The sequence below is a fragment of the Ambystoma mexicanum genome, chromosome 6p (assembly GCF_040938575.1).
Source record: "Ambystoma mexicanum isolate Mex_15411 chromosome 6p, UKY_AmexF1_1, whole genome shotgun sequence".
Classification (NCBI taxonomy): domain Eukaryota; kingdom Metazoa; phylum Chordata; class Amphibia; order Caudata; family Ambystomatidae; genus Ambystoma; species Ambystoma mexicanum.
This window is the reverse complement of record NC_090935.1, coordinates 1,040,659,737-1,040,679,860: the sequence shown is the minus strand read 5'-3', so window position 1 is coordinate 1,040,679,860 and position 20,124 is coordinate 1,040,659,737.

The following is a 20,124-nucleotide window of genomic DNA, read 5'->3' as shown; positions in this document are numbered from 1 at the left end:
ACTCTGGGGCCAGCATAACTGTGGTGGATAAATCTTTTTTTCAGGTTGAGGATGTAGCTAACGCACCCAAATGCCTCTCCAAGTTAGCTGGACGGCCTGTGCAGCTGCTTCCCCAATTACCAGTTCTCATCCAGTGTAACGACATGACTGTGAAGATACCTGTCAGCATACAGAGTGAGGTACCAGGACGCGTTCTGTTGGGTAACGATTTGAAAACTCTCGGAGTTGTGTCGCATACCTCCAGACCTCCTAGTAAACGGTTACAGGAGCTAACCAGACCTGCAAGGGAGAGAACCATGAGAGGTACTCTCCAGGAGATGATAAAGAAAGAAATCACTCCTGCTCCACTGGAATTGTCAACTGCTGTCTCACAGAAATCAGAAGCGAAAGGGAAACCTAAGACTTCTATACCGAAACCAGCAGCCAGCACTTCAGTGCAGCCAAAATGGGCTTCCCCGCGGTTGTCCAAAGTTACACCCGTAACTCCCCCTCCAGCTGAGGCTGAGAGGGAGGTACAACCCTGTGTGGTAGAATTAGACTCTGAAGAAGAGCTAATTGAAGGCCAGGAACCCATTGGAGATCTGGATCCTGTTGACCATCCTGAGCTGCAGTCTTTACTGGCAAAAGGTGGACCCAACAGGGCAGATTTCAGTAAGGGACAGAGAGAATGTCCAACTCTGGAAGGTCTTCGCCACCAGGCAGAAGCTCAGGCTGAAGGGCAAGAGCCTGGGAAATACAGGTTGCACTGGGAAGATGGCCTCTACTACAGTGAACTGACCGAGTCTGCACCTGGAGACTACAAACGACTTGTAGTACCCCAAGAGAACAGACCACAGTTCTTGCAGTTAGCCCACGAGATTCCTTTGGCTGGTCACCTGAGTTTCAAGAAGACTAAGGAAAGGCTCTCTCTCTACTTTTATTGGTCGAAGATGGGGGCCGAAGTAGAAAAACACTGCAGGAGCTGCCACACCTGCCAGACCTCTGATAAGGTGGGCTCCAAGAATGTGGCACCTTTAGTGCCTCTCCCAGTTGCGGGAGTCCCATTTGAGAGAGTAGGGATTGACATTGTTGGTCCCCTTGGTCCTCCAACTTCCTCAGGCAACAGGTTTATACTTGTTGTAGTAGACCATGTTACTAGATATCCTGAGGCAATTCCTATGAGGACTGTTACAGCTCTGGCTGTGGCTAAGACCCTCCTTGGTATTTTTACCAGGGTCAGGGTCCTAAGGAATTAATCTCTGACAGGGGGTCAAACTTTATGTCCCACTACAAGAAAGCCATGTGGAAAACCTGTGGAGTTACTTACAAGTACCACCCACAAACCAATGGGTTGGTAGAACGGTTCATCCGAACCATGAAGAGCGTGATAGGTGCTTTAGAAGAACCCCTTAAACGGAAGTGGGACCTTCTACTGCCATGCCTTCTCTTTGCTTATAGAGAAGTCCCTCAGGAGGGAGTAGGTTATTCTCCCTTTGAGCTTCTCTATGGTCATCCCGTCAGAGGTCCATTGGCCCTGATTAAGAAGGGGTTGGAGAGTGCTCCTTCCCCAAGCCAGTCAGAGTGACTGACTACGTGATAGGTCTCCGGAGGAGAATGTCGCACATGATGACGGAAGCAAGCGATAACTTGAAAGCTGGACAAGCATTGGTCAAGCACTGGCATGTTCAAAAGGCTAACATGGTTGAGTTCACTCAAGACCAGCTAGTTCTCGTTATGATCCCAAAAAGGCAGAGGGCCTTGCAAGACAAATGGATGGGACCCTTCAGAGTTGTGGGTAAACTCGGAGAGGTCAACTATCTGGTGGACTTGGGCAATCCCAAGGAGGCTCTGACAGTCTTCCACACCAACCGACTCAAAGCGTTTGTCTCAAGACCTGATGCAGGAGCGTTGCTTCTAGCATCATCAGAGGAAGAAGAAGAGAGTGAAGCTCTTCCTGATCTCCTCAGAGGCTTACCTTTAGACGAAAAAATTGAAGGAGTAAATCTCTCTTCAAATCTGACACCTGAGCAACAAGAAGAGTGCAAATCTATGTTAAATCAGTTTGCCTCTCTGTTCTCACTTTCACCAGGCTTGACCCCTTGGGGCCAGCATGACATACTCACTGGTGACTGTCTGCCAGTCAAAAGCAGAGGATACCGAATGTCAGAAAACGTACGAACCCACATCAAAGTTGAGGTCAACAAGATGCTTGATCTCGGGGTAATAGAGCCCTCTACTAGTCCATGGTCTAGCCCAGTTGTGTTAGTACCAAAGGGCGGATCTAAAGAACTTAGATTCTGCGTGGATTATAGAGCTCTTAATGCAGTCACCACGACTGATGCCCACCCTTTGCCAAGGACAGATGAGTTGGTGGATAGACTTGGTTCCGCCAAGTTCCTCAGCACATTTGACTTGACGTCAGGCTATTGGCAAATAGCCCTGACAGACCATGCCAAGGAGAAAACTGCATTTTCTACCCCCGTTGGCTTATATCAGTTTAAGGTGATGCCTTTCGGATTGAAAAATGCACCTGCTACATTTCAACGGATGGTAAACCAGGTTCTGAATGGGATGGAGGACTTCTGCATGGCATACTTGGATGACATAGCAGTGTTCAGCAATTCCTGGGAAGAACATGTAACCCACCTAAGAGATGTTTTGCAGGCTCTTGGACGAGCCAATCTAACCATAAAGGCGAGTAAATGCCAAATTGGTCAGAGTAAGGTAGTCTATCTTAGACATGAGGTAGGAGGTGGTGAAATAAGGCCTTTGCTCAGTAAGATTGAAGCTGTGCAAAATTGAACAACACCTACTACTCAGACCCAAGTGAGAGCCTTCTTAGGTCTCACTGGGTATTACAGGAATTTCATTGAGAATTATGGGACCATAGCTTCTCCTCTGAATGTCATCTCCTCTCCCAAATTCCTAAAAAGGTTAAATGGAACGAGGAGTGCAATCAGGCTTTTGAAAAACTGAAAAAGGCTCTTTGCCAAGCCCCAGTACTCAGAGCTCCTGATTACCACCAAACTTTCATTGTGCAGACAGATGCTTCGAATGTAGGAATAGGTGCCGTACTCGGTCAACTGGATGGGAAAGGTAGGGAGCACCCCGTTTGCTTCATCAGCCGCAAGCTGAAGGATCCTGAAACAAGGTGGGCAACAATCAAAAGAGAATGCTTTGCTATCGTGTGGGCTCTGAAGAAGTTTAGGCCATACTTGTATGGTTGTACTTTTGTCATTCAGACTGACCACCAACCCTTGAGATGGTTAATGCAAATGAAAGGGGAAAACCCAAAACTACTGAGATGGTTGATCTGCCTGCAAGCGTTTGATTTTACCATAGAGCACAGATCAGGGTGTCACCACCAAAATGCTGATGGTCTCTCTAGGATGTATGTCATCGACTAGAGGTATGAGATTCATCTAGGAGTGGATTAAATCCTCCTGTCCCTTAGTCTGGGGGGGTGGGGCTAGTGTTACGGAGAATTCTCTGTTTAGGATGAATTTCCTAACCTAGTGAGTCCCCCAGCAGCTGTGCTGGATTTCTGGAGTTTGTTTTTTTCCATCCTGCCAAGAGTGAGACTCTTTTCTCCCACTCTTGGACACGAATGTGGTTAATTCCTTTAAATGTCAATGTGTTCTATGGGCTATGGGGTCTTTTACTCCATAGAGTCTCATTTGTTTTGCTATGTGTGTTAGACCGCACCCTCCGTGCCGTAACACTGGGGCGTCCTAGAGGATCCCCACCATAGGCTCCATACCCTGGGAGTGACTACTGTCTCCCAGGGCATGTAAAGTCACCATTGGCTTTACTAGACCTAAATTTACTAACAGAACTAGTACAAACCATCCTATTATGGACATACTAGTAGGGGTAATTGGATTGCCCCAGGGTCTGTTATTCAAGGGGGCATTGTCCCGTCCCCCCTCGTTGAGTTTTGGCTGGTGGCAGTGGAAACTACTTGTTATATTCGACCCCGAATATAACTCTATAGGATTCTTCCCATTGTTGGAGGCTAATACTTTTTCCTGTTAGTCTCTAACATACCACCGGTTTATTTGTCTTAAATAAGTTTATCGGTTGGTATTTTCTGCCAGAACTCGGTTTTTAAAATGGCGTCTGTGTTCATCTCTGTAACTCCGAACCAAAGGTTGAGCCCTTTGTTCCACTTTTGGCGGGCTTCTACACAGAAGCCCTCCAAAGTGGTGCCATTATGTCTGGGTACCACAGGGGGTGCGGGAGGGGGTTTAGGCACCCTGGACTGAGTTTTCTTGCCAACTCAAGTTGCACTCTGGTGTGATTGGCCCAAGTGGTGAGCCACCCCGCTCACCACTTAGCGTGTTTTGATTGACAGCTAGGCTGAATGAATGGGGGTTTGCTGCATAAAAGCAGGGCTTTTGGAACTGGATCTGAGAAGTCGCTACAGGACCTAAGAATCCGACGAGGGTAAAGCTGAGCCGACCTGCAAGGACGACACCTCCGGTGGAGCCCTGCTGAACCGACTCACCACTTCCCAACGACAGAGGAGATCTCCCCGCCGGAGAGTCTTCTTCCCCTGACTGGTGGGCACAACCAGTCCCCTTTGCTTTTTCTTCGCTTCGAGGGCATAGTGGTCGAATTGCCCGTGCTGAGCACCCCGGCAACTGGATAGCCACTAGCCCATACCGCGACCAAAAGGTGGTGCCTTGTGAGGGAGCACTCCGCGGCTGGTATCTTCCCTGGTGGTGCAACGATCTTCAACTTTCCTTCAACGACGAGATCATCACTTCTCTTGGCAAAGCCCCGACTTGCATCCACCACCAGGAACAACTGCCCCCGCCGGAGCTGTCTCTCCACATACAAGGTACCGTGTCCGCCTGGCTTCCCTTGTGACGGTTAGAGCGAGGTGTCTTAATCCTTGCCTCTCCATTGGGTCGCCTCCAAGCTTTCTTAACTTTCTGTTCTGAACTGGTCCAAACGTTCTGAGACAATTTGCAACAAAGACTCGAATTGCATTTCCACTGTGGTACTTTTTGGACATATCGCCTTGCCTCTCTCCGAGTGGGCCTGTCCTCTGAACTTTGCGATCTACAGTTGACCCTGCCTTACTTGCCTTGCATTTGTTTCATAAAAGTGTTGGTACCTAGTTGATTTCATACCCTGCCTTTTCTCTCCCCTCCTAACGAATACTAGAGTGCCATCTAGGTTAAAGCATTCACCTCTGTCTGCAAATAAGTGGTGCCGTTGAACCTAGACTTGTCGAACTATTGTTAGAAGAGTGAGATACTTATAGTAATTGTAATTGAAGTTGTTTGCCGTATTAGTGCCAGTGTGTTTTTCATATATGTGTTTTTATAAATAAATAACTATATATCTTTACACCCAAGCTCTGTCCCGTGTTTGCTTGTTCTACTGTGTAAATTGCCCTATTTTGTATACTCCACATACTGCCTAACTTTTCTTGAGAGAAGTCTGACTGCTCAGCCACAGCTACCAAGTGAATCTGTGTGGTACAGACTGCTACCAAGTGGGTTTACTGCCAAACACCTGTAGTCCTAAATCTTTTGCAGTGGTCCCAGAGGGAACTGTACAGGTTTCTGCCTAACAGCAGGCAGCAGCATCCATAAACACACACCAGCATGAACATCTGAAGGTTGGCATGATGTCACAAGCAACATGGGGAGTGCCGAACACATGCACACACGCCAACAGACAGACATGCATCTGTACATCTCTACCACCTGTCACAGTGCAATCATCGGCAACTATGGCACATATGCCAATAGGGTTCCTACACATCTGTGTCACATGCATTCATGGCGTATCACTGTCGCACACATGTCAAACACACACACGCACATGTATGCCATGCAGGAACATGAAGGTGGAACCAGCATCCATGTGTCACACCCCAACCATGCCATAGTACATACACAGAAATACTAACGTGTATCAAGCAATACAGGACTCACATGCAGCACGGTCATGTCCCTGCACATACACATCCATACATGGCCCTTTTCAGACATATGTCCAAGCTGCACACTCCTGGCACACCTCAACATGCACTGCGTCCAATAAGTACGCATGGCCACTTACCGCTCGACTCTGGACCGGTCTCCCTCTCGAGGACCTGTCGGTGCAGCGCTGGATTAATGCGTTCCAGGACCCTCATGTCATCGGTGGTAAGGTGGAACCGGCGTCTCACTGCATCTGCTGCTTCCAAGAGGCACCGGGCCTTCCTGAGGGTCCTGGATATGAAGTCCTCCCAGCGCTTACAGACGTGTTGTAGTTTGCGGGTTGCCACCCCCTCTGCGTTGATGGCAACCACGATGTCCAGCCAGATCCTCTCCCATCCTTCCTTATCGGCGCATCTTCTCCCGTAAATGGCATCATAATGCACCAGGACTTGCTCCACCAGGATGCCAATCTCTCCTGCTGTGAAGCTGGCAGCCCAATGCCTCTCTGGCTGGGGCTTGCCAGTGGTGTCTGATGGTGTTCCCCCCGACATGGCAAACCCCGAGGCAGGTGTGGGTGGGCAACTGGGTCCTGGTGCTGGGCTGTGGAGCGATGGAATTTCAGTCGGGAGTCTCTGCTCCAGCAGGGGTGGTCACAGCAACTGGACCCCTGCAGATGGCTGACATGCAGGCACCAAATAGCAGGGCACGTGGCCAGCAGGCAGGCAGGCAGCAGCAGATGGCTGGTGGGAGTTGGCTCTGGGCTCTGGGGGCAAGAAAATGGCCTACTGGGCAGGAGCGTGGTCTTCCGTGTGTTGTCGCGTGGCCAGCATGATACAGAGTGATTTGGCACGTGAAAAAACACCACGTCAGTGTGTAATTCAAGGAAAGGCCCTTAGCGCATAAGCACATATGTGACATAATGTGCGCGGGAGTTTCACTCAGCATGGGTGCATAGTGATTCAGCATTTGAAAAAATGTTAATGCGTGTAATTCGAGGAAAGGGCCTAAGCGCGTACGCAACATGATGCACGCTGGCATTTCAATCGAGACAGGTTAAAGGTGAGCGGGGCGAGAAGTTCACTGTACGTGCCTTTCATGGAGGACGACACGTGTGTTGCTACTTCTGGTTGTTTCACGTGCCATCACTACTTCACAGCGGATCAAGGACGTATCTCTTTTTTTGGCGGGGGTATTGGCTACGCATGTTTTTCATTACCACGCTAGTCAGATGGTGCACGCTATTTTTCCCACTGTGGTTCTCCCTGTATATCACTTACCCGTTTTCAAGGTCATAGTACCCTGTGTGTCTCACGAATACGTGTTTTCCGTGTCCCTGGGTGCCACCGCGTACTGCGGGAAGTTAATTCCACACACGTGGGCTACCGAGGTGTTGCGTGCATGGTTTTACTGCAGTTTTGGGGTGCCTGAGCGTTGCGTGACCCGTCACTTCATCACCGGGATCACATACAGCCTTGCAGGCGCACAGGGGTGCTGTTAACTTCTAGTATCCCACCCCCTTCACCCCAATTGCCCAGGACAATTGTCATGTACACCTCCCATTGGCACTACTACATCTGTTCTGGCACTACTACAGCTGTGCCATGGTTGGGAGGCCACAAAAGGTGAGGGGCACCTCATATGGGCGTATTCCATGTGGCGGGCGTGGTCAGGGACGTGGCCGGGGTGACCAGGGAGTAGGGGGACTCCAGGGTATCCAGGGTGGCTGCAGAGGGGGAAGAGGCAGGGGTGCACCACTTCGACAGGATGTTCTGCAACGTGTTGGTGCAGTCATGCCACCACCCCCTGTGGTTCCGGGAGATGCAGCTCTTGCATCTGGCACTGGCACCCATGTGACCCGGCAGTCCATTTTATCGAATGCCAAAGGCCCAAGGGTAGTGGTAGCTGCAGGTGCAGCTGTGGACACCACCACCCAGGCTCATTGTCGGCCAGCGCATGCTGCGTTGGCACCTGAAGAGTCCCAGGATGATTTCCAGGAGGTCAGGAGGCACACGTTAAGTGCACGCAGGGCTGCCCTGACCGACTCACATGTCCCTAGGGCAGTATTGTCATCTGCTGCCCCGAGCAGCCGGGTGTTGGCAAGTGCATGGGCAGATGCAGCCGACACCACTCCAGCTGTGAGTCTACCATCCAGAACAGTCCTGGTCAATGACCTTGGCACAGCGGATGTTGGTGCGCAGGGTCCAGTCAAGGGCACCCAGCAGCCACTGACGCAAGTCAGGGCTTCTGTCCTTGTTCCACCTGCTACTCCCTTGGTTCAACACACCAGCGCCACTGCCCCTACTGATCAGGGTGGCATTTGCCAGTCAGGGTCCAGATCACTGCGCAGGAGGAGGAAGTTTGCACCTGCACAAGAGGCTGGGACCCCACACATTGCTCCGGCCTCCGGCACGTCGAGGAAGAAGCCTTTCTGCAAGCAGGAACTGGACTTCCTTGTGTGCTTCGTGTCGAACACGACGTGATATGCTAGTGGGCCCAAATTGTCACACTACGGTTGCCCAGCTTTGGGACCACTGGAATCGTGTTGCAGAGAGTGTTAGTGCATTCAGACATGAGGTGCACACAGCTCAGGAGTGCAAAAAGCATTGGGATGACCTCTGACGCTGTGCTAAGCTAAAGCGTGCCTCCAATTATGCCATGACTGGGGTGACTGGTGGTGGTCCACCACCTCAGGAGGAAGAACTCCCTCTGCACGAGTTGATCGCTGCAGAGTTCATACTGGCAGAATTGTACGAAGGAGTAGGAGGGATGCTGGATTTTGACGCCCCATCCAGTGAGTGTTTCTGTGTGCTTGTCCAGGCCATGTGTGGTTTGCTTGTGTGATGTGTTGTCATTGACTGCCAATACATGCTATGTGTACATGCTTCTCGTGTGCGAGTGATGCAATGCTTCACTAATGTGTGCCTGCTGTGCAGCATGCTGGACATGTAGTGTAGACAGGGACTGTCCTCATCACCACACTTCCACCCTACTCACATTCTAGTCACCTGGCTGCCCCTCCGGTCCATGTTCCAGCTCACTGGCCCTTCTGCATGCAGCCTGGGGTGTCTTTCCACTCAGCACTCGGACTATGTCATGGCATGACTGACATGCATGTGTCTTCTGCCTGCATGCTGGTACTCCACGTAGGCATGCTCCCTTGCCCCTCCACCCCCTGCACCACGATTACACCATTGCACTGGTGAGTAACATGTTGGACTACTGCAATGGCCTGTTCAATGCTCCTGTGTACATGCACACTTCCTCTGCCAAACTGCCAGACACATACTGTGGGGTACATCCTATGTCCTTAATGCAGAGTGTCTCACTCACACTGTGCAGATGGCAGATGCTCCACAGGAACATGAGTGCCCATTCATGCTCCATGTGCATTAAATGCATGGCCCTATCTGTCCTTTGCTGGATGATCATTGTAGTACGTGTCCAGGATGACATGCATTTAACGGCATTTCATCATCCATTCCATGCTCACAGTGGCTCAGTCCGGCATCACACACATGTTTAGGGTGTCATAGTCTGTGTGGGGTCCCCCTGTCTCAGGCCCCCTGACTCTATTAAACTGGTATAGTGCCTTCTGCACAAATGGGTGTACTACAGAGGGTTCATCATGTGTCCTGCTCACTGTCCCATTCTCATCGGCTGTGTTGTCAGTTGACTCAGATGATGCAATTGACGGTACTCAACACTGTCTTCCAATACACAGTTCTTTGGTCAACCTTTCACTGTCATGCAATGCCTCCCAGCATTTTTACTAATGGGGGGGTGGGGTGCCTGTATCCATACAACCCATTGCATGCACATTGCATGTGATGCCTGACCTTGCACTTACACTGCCTTCTTGTTTATTGTTTGACATCATAATGTACTTGTTGATGTAGATAGTCGGTAATGTGCACATGCTCTGCACTGCACCAACCCACTTCTGAGCCATGTCACACTGTTCTACATGCCTACTCACTGATGCAATGTCAAAGTGACCTGGCATGTATGGTCAGATTGTCATCCCTCCACTGTCATGAAAGGCACAGGCACAGGCGCATCCTGTGACACATGTTCTCAGTATTGAAACACCCTAGTCGGTGTTTAGCAAAGTTGATAGATCAATCTGCGGCCTATACTAAACGGTATAGGCCGCAGATTGACTCTAGCCTGCAAATCGGGTTGTAATGACTGTGGAGCTGCCTGCACATGTGTATGTGTACACTTTCACATACATCAAAGCAAGCAGCGTTGTAGCTGCTTGCTTTGCTGTATTGCTTGCTGTTCATGTTCACAATACAGGTGTATAGGGAAACATGTGTTTTTGAACACTTTCACGTGTACATATGCAAGCAGCTTCAACGTTGTGTAGCGCAACATTGTGGCTACTCACTTATGATTGTGTGAAAGTGTCCATTTACACATGTGCCTTCTGCAGCTTTTTTGTTGTATGACTAAAATGTAGTTGATTAACATTAATGCTGCTGCGATTTCAGCATTGTGCCCGTTATGTTCAATTGGCACAGTCCTGAAGGTGCACTGTGGTGCGGTATGTGTATGCCCAGGCCCACTTAGCTAATCTGGTGGGGCCTGGCCGTGATCATTTGACACATTGAATAATTTTTTCGGGCACAATTAATGCACAATGTGCTCAATCAGGCCCTGAAGGGTGTTCTGGAGGCTTCATGGCCGGCAGCTCGGACCGTTCTGGGCATTATGGTCCCTCATGCCTGGTTGCAGGCCGCCACTTTGCTCGGGACATTCACTATGTCTACATTGCCCATAATGCCCGGTACCGGCCGAGCTGCAGATGGAGGAAGCTATATTGGTGATGATGGTTTAGTGATGCATGTGTACATGCATATTACGTGTGTCATGGTGTGTTTGGATTCACTTGCAGCTGTGGCCATTTTGCAGTTCAGATATGCTTATGCTATGTGCCATCTCTTTGTTGCCATCTGTCATTTCTTCTTGTGACATGTTCCTGACAGAGGTGGTGTGTGGTGGAGGTGACATACTACATTCTGTACATGTGTAGGCTTTGCTATTTACACACATCCATTTCTGCTTTTGGGATGTGTTTGCATATCAATGCCACTGGATGCATGCCGGAGTTTCATTTGTGTGTGACATGTTTGCTTCATGCATTGGCTGTCGATGTGATGTCTATGTTTGTGTGGGTTATGTGCTTCTGACATGTGTATTCATGTTTGTTTTTTCCACATTACAGATGATGACGCAATGAAGCCAGAGGATGGTGATGTCAATCCTGACACGGGGTTGCTATCACATCAGCAACCCGGCACAAGTGGGGGTTGTGGGGTGGTAGGCCAGGAGAACCGACTTGTGCGGCAGACCATCATGTCCAGGGCTGGCAATGGGGCTAGCTCGGATGATCACTCTGACAACAATGTTGAGTTGGATGCGCGTCATGTCCATTCGTCAACGGTGAGTGATTCTGATGTGGACGATCCTCTGTCCGCAACACCTACTCTGAGAGGCCAGACGGTGTTGGAAGCTCTGCCTGTGGTGATCGGGACGCACGGTCACACTCCACACCAGTTGCTGATGTGCCTGGGGCATCACGTCAACGGAGGGATGTAGTCCTGCAGCCGTGGGCGGTGCCAACCCAACGAGGACCGCGGCTCCTTGGGCCGCGCGGATTCAAGCCCAGCAACAGAGTTGCCGTGCGCCACTGGGTTATACTGAGTGGGAGCAAGCCATGGTTGCCAATTCTGAACAACAGGGGGCAGCAATTGATAAGATCGCTCAGAGCATGGAATGTGTGGCCCAATCCATGCTCCCCCCTGCTAGGCAGGGGGATCTTCAGCAGCGGGCAGCACAGCCCATGGACTGCTCGCTCAGGCTGGGCATGGCGGCCTCAGACAGGGCACGCCGGTTGAAATGGTATCTCTGCGTCAAGCACTTGCTGCTCATGCAGAGGCACACAGGGAGTGCCTGAGGGATGACCATCAATCCCTCAGATCTACTCTGGGTGTGCTCAACATGACCCAGAGGCAGCGGGCAGAGGAGAGGTTGGAGCAGCTTGAGAATACCATCTTGGCTGAGCTACGTGCTTGCCGTGAGGTGCTCCAGATGTCATGCCAGGCCATGCAGGAAGAACTCTTTGTTACACGTGCTACCTTGCAAGAGGAAGCACGCGTACCACGTGAGGTGCTGAATGCTGACCTACGTGTCATCGCCACACAGGACTAGGCTTACCAGTCCCGCAGAATTGCTGCCGATGAGGGGCAAGCTGCACATAGGCGTGGTCAGGGTACTGTGCCACGTCCACCTTATGAGTCAGAGGCTGAGCAGGACGATGTGTTATCTTCCACACAGGTCGGGCCGTCCAGGTGTTGAGCCCATGGAGTGTTTTGGGTGCCCCCCCCGGGTCATATGTGGCCATTTTTTATTTTTTTTCATGTTGAGTGTTGCGTTTTGCCAATGATATTCAACTGTTGTGGCTCTTAACTTGCTGTCAGCTGTTTCCAGCTATCTTGCATTCTCTGTGCCTTTCCAGACTTGTGCTGTCTCTGCCTTTCTACGTTCACGCTATCAAGGATTTATTGGGTTTCAGCTCAACCATCCAGTTGTGCCAGCCTCCTTGGTTATTTTCTACTCAAGTTCCAGCTCTATCTGTCAGGGTACAGAACCTGGGGTTGTGTGGGAGGAGGTCAGATGTAGGTCTCAGACATGGCCCAGTAACAAGCAGCATGAAGACACACATAGAAAACTTTCCAGCCTTATTAAAGCCTTGTATGCCCTTTCTGCAGGATAAGGAGCCTCCAGACTACCTTTCCCAGCAGACACCGGGCCAAGAACTACTAAACCCATGCCACGTTGGGTGGGGCACACGTGCGCATGCACGCGCAAGCAGAAGCACGGGGCTTGTGCTCAGACGTCCGACAGAAGCAGACATGTTTCCAGGAGCTCCAAGCAAGGTGAGCAGCACGAGGGGCCATGCCCCAGCCGACCTTCTTCCAGGCCCCTCACAGATGCAAGCTAAGTAGCGCCACTACTGGGGACCTTGGCCAGGCGTTGGGGAAGATGCGCACAGCACAGCTAAGCCATGCTGAGGAGCAAATGCCAAGAACCTTTCCAAGTTGTCAGGGGCACACGCAGGGAGCGTCGCCCATATCCTTGAGTCCACCCTGCTCCATAGAAGCTAATTTATTAGCGCAGTAGCATTCCTAGCCACAAACTAATACAGCACAAGGGGGGCATACAGCGAAGCACAAACTCGAGTGCAGTGCATATCATTAGCATATGCAAATTGGCACGTGTGCTACCTATAGAAATCTGCAGCTGGCAGAACGCGACTTGTACTGAAGTTGCACCTCGCAAAACGCTTCTAGCAGCTCAAGGACCATTCTATCATGTATGATTCTTAACACATGGTCTTCAATTTACCGCGGGGCAACGCGTGGCTGCCTTACCATATTAACATTGTATGAACCATCACTGGGGCAAGCAAAAGTATAAAAAAAAGCAGCAGATAAGAGTGCTTGTTTGGGGAGTAGTCACTAAGTTTGAGGCATGAATGGTGCTATGTGTGTGTGGGGAAAACACCCACAGAATAGTAACTCACGCTCTCTTTGCAGCATTGAACTGCTCCTGTTACCGGACCTGAGAGTGTGCAGGCAGGAGGCCAGCACTCACCCAAGAGATAAGTCTCTCTTTGGCTCGCCTTTGAGCCATATTTTACAATGTGCATGAAGAACATGGTTTCTCTGATTGAGTATGTGTAATTTTCAATAGTTGAATTTTGTCTTTTGCCTACTTTCCCTTGTCCATCCACCTCCCCTCTCCTGAACCTCTTTCCGGTTATCCTGAATACCGATGCCTATACAAACAACGGATCCCTAACCCTCTTTCACCGCCGGGGTACCGGAGGCCTGTGTACGTTTTACCTTGCAGGTGCCCAGACCGCGGAGGGGGTGGTTGGTTTGTGCCACTCCTGTGCCTGGAGACCGGAGCTGTGACACTACCCATCAGTTGTTGCATCCTCATTGATTATTGTGTACTGAAAATGCTACCCATCCTATTGAACCATTGTTCAACTGTGCTACCTTGGTAGTTCTTCTATCGTTCTGCTTGGACATGTGCTTGGCCATATTCAGCGACTTCAAGTCATCTACTGGAGACTCTTGCAGGGTTTTTTGGTGGCTACAGGCTTTTACCCTGGTTTTGGGGTTTGGCTCCTTGGAGTTCTCTGCGATTTGGTATTTCTACCAGTCAAGGTGGCCTCTGAGGGGGCTGGACCCTATTTGCACGCAAGGTAGAACAAGGAAACCAAGGGGTAGGGGGATCCTGAAGCTAGGTACACTAGAAAGAAGAAGGCAATGGATCCCAGACACAGTTCTTCTGAAGGCCATGGTGATGAGTAAATGAGGGAGGGCCTTTTGTTATCGGACAGTACGCTTGGGCTACAGTGTTTGGACACTCTCTGACATTCTCATTGTGGGGTACTATGTACATCATGTGTTCTGCTGGTCAAAGGCTGCTCCTGTGTTGTGTTTACTTTTCAGGTGTCAGGGGATTGTTGTGGTTTGACATAATGGGGTGTACACATGGCCAATGTTCACATGAGATGTACAGGACATTGAGGTTCACTTGATTTCACATGCATGTATTGAGTGCGTGTCCCTACTGACACACACACTTACACAATGCTCCGCCAAACATACAACCACCCTTCCATGCCCACACGTGCACACAGATTGACTTCTCTGGCATGCTTTGTCCATGCAGCGCATGATCACTTACCATTTGGGGATTGTGTACATGCTTCAATAGGTAATTTTTGTTGCTTGTACTTTTTATATGATGCTCAAGGTGTATCCCCAACACAATGGCTGCTCACTGTGCAGGAGACACTGACAACAGACCGGTTGGGAATTTGCGGTTTTAGCTTGGCCAATGTGCATGCCAACAGGCATTCTGTCTTTTGTTGATGGTACTGCTGGTGGCATGCATTGTGTATGATTTTATATGTGTGGGAGGTTGTTGGTCAGTCATTTCATCTGATTCCATGTCAGGTGTGTTTTTATGAGGCCTCTTTCCACTTATCACGTGTCACTTCGCATCTAATTGGTCATGTGTTGGGCTTTTGGTTTGCTCCTTTGCTGTTGCATGCCATGTCGTGGTGTAGCAGTCAAGGGTGATGTGGGTTGGGAGGGTTTGGGTGACATACCAATGATTGTCATGGCCTGTTTTGCAGGTGGGTGGTGTGATATACACCTTGCATGTGTTCCTTTTGGTCTCACAGGATTGGTTATGTTTAAGTAGCTAGGGATGCACACAATGTAGCACTTCCATGGCAACATTCTCAGTGTGGTAAGGTTGTGACAGTTGACTGTCTCTTTGTCATCATCAATTGTCACCTGGTATGTGCCAGGCCTGTGTGCACTCCGCAAGGGTTTGAGTTTAGGTGAAAAATGTGGCCACAAGCTGGGTCCAGGCTGCCTCGTCACTTGCCCTTTCCCCTCTCATGGGCAGCGCCTGTGGTTGGGGATGTGGGGGCACCACCATGTCCACCGGTACGCCCTGCCGTGTTGCAACATTGTGCAGGACACATGCTGCCACAATGATCCAGCACACTACTGGGGTTGCATATAGTAGCTGCCCGCCAGAGCGGTCAAGGGTGCGGAAGCGTGAGAGCACTCCGAATGTGCACTCCACTATGCCCCTGGTTGCAAAAAGGGCAGTGGTGTATCTTACCTGGGGTGGTGTGGTGGGGTTATGTATTGGCGTCATCATGTGGTTGCTCAGAGGGTAGGCCCCCTGGGCAGGTGAGGATGGTTGTCATTAGTTGGGTTTGTGTATTTGTCTCTGTGTGACATGCATGCATATGCACAGACATTTGTACTTTCCAATGAGCCATGTGTCGCCATGCTTCCCAGCTTCCAGGTCACGGCTCAGGGCAGACATTCTGAATATGAAACTGTCATGGGTAGACCCAGGATAGTTTGCATAGACAGAGGTGATGATTCCATAGGCATCGCATACAACCTGCATGTTGATGGAATGCCAGTGCTTGCAGTTTTGATAGATGCGCTCAGAGGCCCTAGCACTTTGTGGAAGTGTGCCACCATGTAAAAGTCCTGGACCACTGCCTGTCTTTCTGCGGCTGTTCTGGGCATGTATATGTGCCTGTGGACTGGGGGGCACGCAGTCATGATTGCCAACACCTAGTGTAGGCAGCGTGACTGCATGGCCTGTGAGATTGACATGGACCCTTGGGGGCCCTCGTGAATGGAAACAAGACACAATCACCACACACGAACTGATACACCAGACACGAGGTTCAATTCCCAAAATCTAGGGTTCGTTGCAAAGCAAATAGTCTCAGTCTGCCGACTGGGTCTCACGTCCCACAACGTGTGTCACCCAGACCTTGTTGGATGCAAGAGAGCAAACAATTTACATCAGTTACATATATACAAAATGACCATCATATTATCAGTAGTGACATATCCAAACCGCCCATAATGTATCTTTCTTTGCAATGGTTTGATGATTGACAATTATGACAAATGTATTCAACAACATTTGCAATCTCTGAAAGTGCAGACACTATTCTTTGTTACCAAGAACATAGTGCTCTTGTTCTGCAAGCAAGCTGTGTTTGTAGGAGGGACACATTCCAAGCCTTACTATCTCTTGGTTTCAATTTGTGAGTTAGAGGTCGGTTCGGTCTAGCAGGGCCCAGGAAAAGGGGGGGGGGTAAAAGAGAGTATAATTCAAGCCATTTACTGCCTATTTCTACAGTTTCTGCCGTTCCAGCGAGACTAGCTGGCACCTGCTTAGTGATTAAATGCCTTTCTGCTTACTTCCAAGGACGTGTGAGGGAGGGAGGAAGGGAAACAGTGCATCGCTGTCTGGGCTAGTCTCTCAACATGTAACTAGTGGCCTTGCTCTGTACATGAGCAGAACGAAATAGAATTCACTTTCAGCAAAGCATTTGAACAGAAGCGAGGAAAAAGCAAAATTGCAAAATGGCGAATTCCAGTGTTACAAAATGGACGCTCTATGGTTATGCTGACAATTCTGTACTGACGATGCTAGTCATACGATGCGGTTGGTTTTCGGCCAACATAACATATCATCTATGCTATGGTAGGGTCTTTTTTAGACTAACAAACACTCCTCTTGGTCGTAAACCAAACGCGTGAACCATACATCACGTCTTCCTATGACCATGTATCTGATTCTGAACTCTGCATACTGCTATAATCATCATCTTCATCATCAATATTAATATACATTAATTCCTTCACAGTCTGCATTTCGTGTTTCGTGATTGTATTTACTTTGAGAGTTCTTTTCTGTGTCACCATGTGTATGCATTCATCACTTACTTCAGTGCACATTATTGGTAGACAGTGTATGCAACAACAACATGTCAGGAAGATTCCGAGGACTGCTGCTAAGATTGCAGCTAATTTCCATCCCCACGAGCGTACTAATTCCCGAAACCAGGAGCTTATGTTCAGCTCCCAACTACCTGCTGGGGGGTGGAGGTCAGAACTCAGGACGTGTAACTTTTTTATTGCCTCAAAAATCGTAGGGGAGGAGTCACTCACAAATACGCAACACTATGACACCACGAGTTTGCAAACTCCTCCACAGTCAGCCAAAATTATATCAAGAGCCATTCTATTTTGAAGTGTCATTAACCTGATTGTTTTTTCCTCCAGAGTCATATTATTCAATATGTCAGTTGTTCCATTTATGGTTCTCTCTAAAATTCTGGACAGTTGTCTTATATTATACAAATTATTTGCCTGGCCCCAAAATGGTATAAATGATTTTGCTATATCTTCTGCAATTAATCCTCCCTCCTCTCGTCGTGGCCTCGACCTAGATAATTTGGCTACGTCTGACGTTTCTGAAAGGAATACTCCCGGAAAAAGGATCCCCAAGTAACAGGTACCTCCCCAATTTCTAGGCAACCATGGATAAGCTTTTTCCCCACATATGAAATAGACAGGATCACCTACATATATTGGTGCTTCTTCTCTCTCAAGGACTGCAATATTCATGCACCTATTCTATGTCCCTACTGAATAGGAGCCTTTCTTTTGCAAGCAAAATGGAACAGCGCGAGGACTGTAATTTATCGTATATGAGGGGGACTGTGTCTTTATTCCATTCTGGGTTCATGTGAAATGTGATTACAGATGATTTATATAGCACATATAATCTATCTTGCGGCATTACTACTGGTGTTATCGTTCTTGCTTTGCGAAATATAGAGCAACCTACAGGTTTCATTACTACCTCTTCAAATTCGTCCATGTTTGTCCTATCTAATTGACCCTTTTCACTCTTATTCCATTTCCCATAGTATAGTGCACTTAAGGACGTGTAACATGTGGAACTTAACGGCAATGGCTGCACATACCAACCTATTCCCTTACCACCATGTTGTGGTATATATGTGTACACACCCAACAATTGTTTTTTCTCAGAATTGAGTGTGTCATGTTCATTATCAAAAGTAACGTTTAATTCCCATACCCTTCCCTATGTCTTTCATCCATCAGGGACAAAGTATAAGAAATTACATGGACCGGGCTTTCGGTGACAGAAACATTTCTAATGGCCAAAAACACTCCTAATGGATGTATCTCTTCTAAATACCATAATACCAGGACTATTGATATTGGTGCTAGTATACTCATAACGCACATGAATATTGTAATGATTAGCATACATTTTTTTCTACAACTCTTACTCGGCACATTTATAGTCTCTATATCTACTACATCATCAGCATTGGTGCAGGAGGGGGCAGGTATAGGCATTTTCTTAATTCTTCTTCTCCAACAATGTTTGTCGTGAATACTTCTCTGCGCTGCATTTGTTGAAATACCAGTAAGTTTGAAAATGTTAACAAAATACTTAAGCCAGTTCTCAGCAGCCTGGCTTTCTAAACGTTAGGCAAGGTTATCGTGCTTCTGCACATTGCTCAAAGGACTCCAGAGCAATCATCAATTGCCTTTGTACCATGTGACCCCCGCTCGTTCGCACGGGGTGAACAACACATGAATTTTCGTTTTCAAAGGTAGCACCGGGAAGCCGCGTTCCAGAGCTGTCAGATTTGCACAACCCCACGCTTCTCTCTCCTACGCCTCCGATTCCCACTTCATCCGTAATGGGAAATAGAGGCAACAAAGAAAAAATGAAACGAAGATCTGATTACTTCCGATTTTGAGAATGTAGGTTGTACCGTATTGCTGCAGGTACTGAGTGATCAACAAATAGTGCTTGCGCACTTCCAGATTCAGACTCAGAGTCAGCCTGCGGTGCAGCGAGAGATGGTGGGCACCAAAGTGATGATGCAGGTTTTGTGTCAACCTGCAACGATGCAGGTTCTGCTGGGCAAAGTTGGGGCACTCTTAGCCCTTTCTCCTTTGTAGCAATCTTTCGAGGCTTTGGCTCGGGCACAAGCAGAATTTGTGGCAAGGAACTGGCAATTATGTCTTTCGCATCGGACACAGCAGCTTCTTTCTCGTTGTCTGGATCAGGCAGTTCTTTCAATGGCGATGGAACTTTCTTAGTGTGTGTGGCATGTATCCATGCCTTTCTACCATCCACACGGACTGCTGTTTGTGTTGCCAGGAGAACCTGATAGGGCCCTCGCCATCTGGGTGCAAGCGATGATTTCCGCTCAAAGTTCTTGATGAGGATCCAGTCTCCCGGCTGCAGACAATACCCCAGACCAGTATATCTGACAGGAAGAGCCTCCTGCACCTGCTGATGAATCAAACAAAGCTTCTGTATTAAAAGGTTACAATATGTACTAAGCACAGGATATTGTATCTCACTTAACCGCCTCGGCTGCGGTGCACACCAAACATTAGCAGGTCTCCCCATCACAATTTCATACGGGGAGAGCCCAGTCCTCACTTGCACAGATGTGCGCATGCACAACAATGCTAAAGGTAATGCATCCGTCCATCTCAGCTTGCTCCCTGCACATATTTTACTTATTTTACTCTTTAGTATGCCGTTCTGGCGCTCAACAAGACCCGCACTCATCGGATGTCTGGTGCAATGGAATCATTTATCAATCTGAAGACCTGCGCAAATCTGTAATATCACGGCGGCAACAAAATGCAGGCCATTGTCTGACCATATGATCCTCTTTTAACATCACATTAGCAGTGCTCATGGCTGTGCAATCCTTCAGTGGATATGC